The following is a 5255-nucleotide window of genomic DNA, read 5'->3' as shown; positions in this document are numbered from 1 at the left end:
CAGTGAAGTATTTGTAGATGACATTATATTTGGAGGAAATGATGACATGAGTAATTGTTTTATTGATGAAATAAAGAATGAATTTGAGATGTCATTAGTAGGGGAAATAAAAAATTCCATATGCTTACAAATACAGCAGATGAAGAATGGTATTTTCATTACTCAATCCAAGTGTGTGAAGGAGATTTTGAAGACTTTCGGTATGAGTGACTGTAAACCAGCTGGAACCCCAATGGTTACAGGTTGTAAATTGTCCAAGGAAGATGCATCTAAGTTTGTAGATGAAAAGGAATTCAGGTCAATGATTGGCAAACTACACTATGTTGTTCACAGTCGACCGGATATTGCCCATGCAGTTAGTATTGTGGCTAGATTTCAAAAGAATACAAAGGAGGCACATCTGATGGCAACTAAGAGAATCTTTAAATATCTGAAACGTACTATTGACTATGGATTATGGTATCTATATGGTGGAGATTTTGACTTGCAGGCATACATAGATTCTGATTGGGTAGGAAATATTGATGATCAGAAGAGTACTACCGGTGGAGCATTCTTTCTAGGAGGAAGGCTAGTCTCATGGAGTAGTAAAAAGCAGAGTTGCAGTTCACAATCTATTGCTGAAGCTGAATATGTAGCAGCTTGTATGAATTGCACACAAGCTACGTGGATGAGGCACATTTTGGAAGGTTTAAAGATGAAAATATGGAAAACCTATAAAGATTTTGTGTGATAATACAAGTGCAATAAACATTTCTAAAAATCATGTTTTGCACGCAAGGACTAAGCACATTGAATTGAAATATCACTTCTTGAGGGAAAAAGTTCAAAGTAAAGATGTTAGTTTGGAGCATGTTTCTACCAAGGAGCATCTTGTAGATATCTTTACCAAACCTCTGCCTAAGACCACTTTTGAGTATCTTAGAAGTCAATTGGGGGTTGTCCCTCTTCATGAAGTTAGTTGAACATGATGTTGATTGCATCAGTCCCTGAATTACTTGTAGAATCTTATATGGATTGATCAAGGAGTGGATGTATTCCACAAGGGGAGCATCAAGTTGCAGAATAATGCTGATGCACAGTGAGAGCAGAATTACATGTTTTACTTTCACTTTGACATTGTTGTCAAAGGGGGAGAAGAATTATGTGTCTGATAAGGTGAATACTTGGTAATGTAAACCAATATTCCTACACACCAGCGACAGGCTTAGGACACACAGAGCAAGGTGAATACTTGGTAATGTAAACAAGGATTCCTATTCACCAATCTCACCAGCAATTAGAGGCGTTGATATTTATATTGCCATCAATGCCAAAGGGGGAGATTGTTGAAATTTTGAGTTTATTGGCATTTTTCATAGAGATTGCATAAACGATATGTTGTCATTGATGTCAATTGAACCGGTAAAAGGTATTCATGTTATTGTTGATATTGTTGTTTTTGATATTGGCAACTGGTAAGAAGAGAGTTGTAGATGATATTGTAACCGGTATGTAAAGTTTGTGAGTTCAACTGGTGAACCAGTGTAAAGGGTCAAAACTTTCTATGTAATGTAACCGGTAAACCCTATCAGGTTTTAAACCCTAACCGATCAAGTTTATTGGTTTATTATTTGATGAGCAGTAATGATGGAGACACGTGTGATCACTGTATGAGGATAAATTCAAATTGGTTTGGCACATTTGCTTATTGTCTAGGGAAGGAGCAAAGTGGATTGCATTTAATGCACAACGTGTGATGAGTTATAAAGTCCAATGGAGCGGTGATCATGGAGCGGTTGGAATTGTCTTCAAGAATGTGAAGATATTGTCATGATTTCTAATGGTCAAGATTGAACCGACTTGTTTGTAATCTCAATGATGAGAATTAGGTTTTTATTGTGTTACCGTTCTAATTGATTTGTATTTAAGGTCGATGAAGTTGTTTGTAAAGGTTGTTGGAAAGATTGGTAGAAAACCTGTTGAGTGTGTGGTTGCCCAACCAGTGAATGGATATGCACTTTGAGTGAAGGAAGATTGACGCTTAGAAGGATCTAATCAAGCAAATGTAGTGCTACTCAGATAGATCAAGAAAACCTGTTGTTTTCTAAAAATTACAATAGATGTAAAATCCCTTAATCGGGTAAGCTCTAACAAGCTTGGTTAGTCATTAAATCCTCTAAAAAGGTGATCCATTAGCTTGGATTCTTAAATCCTTCAGCAAGGTTACTCCTAACAGGGTATTGTGCTTCTAACAAGGCATATTTGTAAATCCCTTAATTGGGTGATTCCTAACCAGAATTAGTTCTTAACAAGACTAATTGTAAAGCTCTAACAAGATTTGGCTCCTAATAAGGAAAAATTCGAAAGAGTTCAGATAGCTATCCTTGTGAGTCCCATCTCACCTTGGTTTTTACCTATTTGGGTCTTCCACGTATAAACACTTGTGTCAAGTGGTGAATGCTTTTGTGGTTGTGATCTTATTTGTTGATTTGGTTAACTTCTGATAAGGCATGTTAAGTAGAAGCATTGAGAGATGAATGTGTTGAGTTATGATTAAGCATTGTTGATGTTTACAAGATTGAAGGTGTTTACTATTAAAGTTGTCATAATAGTTAAACCGGTTAATGTCAAGTATTCCTAAGAATAGGATCTTGACTGAGATATGTTTACTTTGTTTGACTGAGTTTTGAGCTTGAAAACTTTGTATCAGTTTTTCAATATACTGATTCACCCCCCCCCCCCCCCACCTCCCTCTCAATATTACTGAAAAATGCTCCTTCCAAGTCTTACTAAAATATCTAGATGAAATCAAAAAATATCAAAACAAATTTCCTGAACACCTAATTCATACAACTTTAAAAACTCGCTAGAGCATTTGTCAAACTGAAGGGCATTACCAAAAACTTAAAATGCCCAAAATGAAACCTGAAATTAGTCTTCTAAATATCCTCTTTCCTCGTTCGTCGATCCCCATGCAACTCATCAATAAATTCTTCTATCATGAGAATTGAATACTTTGTATCTATTGTCTTTTCATTCACAGTCCTATAATCAATCCACATCTACATTGTTTAATCCTTTTTCTTTACCAAAATGATGTGAATGGGCTCTTGTTGGTTCTTATGTGTCTCATATCAACTAACTCCTTAATTTCCTTTGTTATTTCATCCTGTGCATCTTAGGATATCTATAAGGAGTAGTGATTACTAATTTTACTCCCAACTTCAACTCAATGGTATGCTCTATTCCCTTCTAATGAGGAACTCTATGAAGGATACCCCCAAAAACCTTTCTGATAACTGTTCTTTTACTAATCTAGCATTCCATTAACTATTGGCATGATATAAGATACTTCGTTGTTAACCCTACATAATCATTCCTAATCAACTAATTCGGCCTCTTGAGTGACACCACTATAGGTACTCCATTTGAATGCCCTCTGAATACCATTTTCTTACCTTGGTGCTCAAACCTCATTTCTAATTTTTGCAAGCTGAATGAGAAATATACTATAAGTGACAACATCCATGGAATTCCAAGAATAAAATCATTGTCCCTCATATCCACCACACAGAATTCATCTTTCATCTCATAATGACTCAATTGTATGATCAAATTGGTAATCTTATGAGTACAAGAAAGCTTGTGTTTTCTAGCTACCATCACCTTAAATCCATCATGTTCTTTAGTCTATAATACCCCCTTAGCTACGAACCTTTCAACAATGAAATAATTATATATAACTCCCATATCAATTATAGCAATGACTCAATGCCCCTGCATTACAGCTCTTACTTTGAAAGTGATTTCCTTTTGGGCACTAGTAAGTTGTGCAATGGCCTTATCATTCTTGGAATCTTATTTTGATGTATTTTCTTCTTCACTACTCTCTGAATTAGATTGTTGATCAATTTTTTTTAATGAAGATTCTTCAATAGAAAAATTACTCCAACTACTTATCCTTTGCTTTCATATTGTACTAATGTGAGGGGTCTTAAGGCTCCTTGCAATGGAAGCAAAATTTTCTCCTTCTGAGGTCATTTAGCTACTCACTATCCAATTTGTTTGAATCACTTCATGTCTGATGTGATTCCCTTTGGAAATATTTTGAATCCTTGCCTTTCTTATGAGGGAATCACTTAGACTAAAATTTGCTTCTAGAAGTAGAGGCCTCCATGTCTCTAGCCTTTTTTATTTCTTCCTATAAAGTAGGTGGATAAAGAGGCTTAATTCAACCTCTCAATGGATCTATCAACCCATTCATGAAAAGAACCATGAGTTTTCTCTCTGTAATATCAGTTACTAATACTAGAAGTCTCTAAAAATATGCAATAAATGTATCAATTGAACCCCATTACTTTAGTTATGCCAACTCTTTAAAATGTAGCTCTGGGTCCTTTTTATCAAATATATCAATCAACCTCTCTATACAATATGCTTAAGAAGTAATCCTTTCATGTCCCATGTTGATCATCCTTTGATGCCACCACTCATGTGCAATACCACCAATATGTATAGATGTATATTTGATGTTCTCTTCCTCTAGTATAGGATTAAGATTAAAATAGGTGTCTACCTTTTGGATCCAATGTCTAGTCAAGTATTCCCTAAGCCATCATAATAAGAGTCAATTTTCCCACCTTCTTTTGTGAATCATATTTTTGTGTTCTATCACTAGTATAGGGTCTATGTTTCATTCTAACATCAATATAGTCCCTCAATGATGTAGCAACTTGGAACTCAATATCTCCACTCTCCCAATCATTTATGAACTAATCCTGCAAATATTTTATTTGAAGCTCACTATCAATTGGTGTTGGTACCCTAGGTGGACAGATAGGCATAAGAGGCCTCAAGTTGATGGTTCTAGTTTGCTGAATTAGAACTCCACTATGAATTAAGTTCTCTCCATGGGCATTATTGTACCCATTGTTTCCTTCATTGTTTCCTCCATTATTACCTCTATTATTGTTTGCACCAATATTTATTATTATTTGTTGAGTCAATATTTCTCTTAATAGATCCAAATGTTGATTTTGTTGTTATGCTCTTTATTTTGCAGCTTGTTGCCCTCTAAACAAATCATCCAACAAATTTACAAATCTCTCTTCTCCTGGATCTTTTGCATTCCTATCACCCATTTTTTTGTATTTTGTACCTATACAACCTTGTGTTCTTCTGCAATATTTTGCCCCTCTACTACCCTCTATTCCTCTACAACCAAATTTGTAGCACACTTGTTTATGTGAGTATTATAATGGTGTGTGAAAGGC

The sequence above is a fragment of the Cryptomeria japonica genome, chromosome 10, assembly GCF_030272615.1.
Source record: "Cryptomeria japonica chromosome 10, Sugi_1.0, whole genome shotgun sequence".
Lineage (NCBI taxonomy): Eukaryota > Viridiplantae > Streptophyta > Pinopsida > Cupressales > Cupressaceae > Cryptomeria > Cryptomeria japonica.
This window is presented reverse-complemented; position numbering follows the sequence as displayed.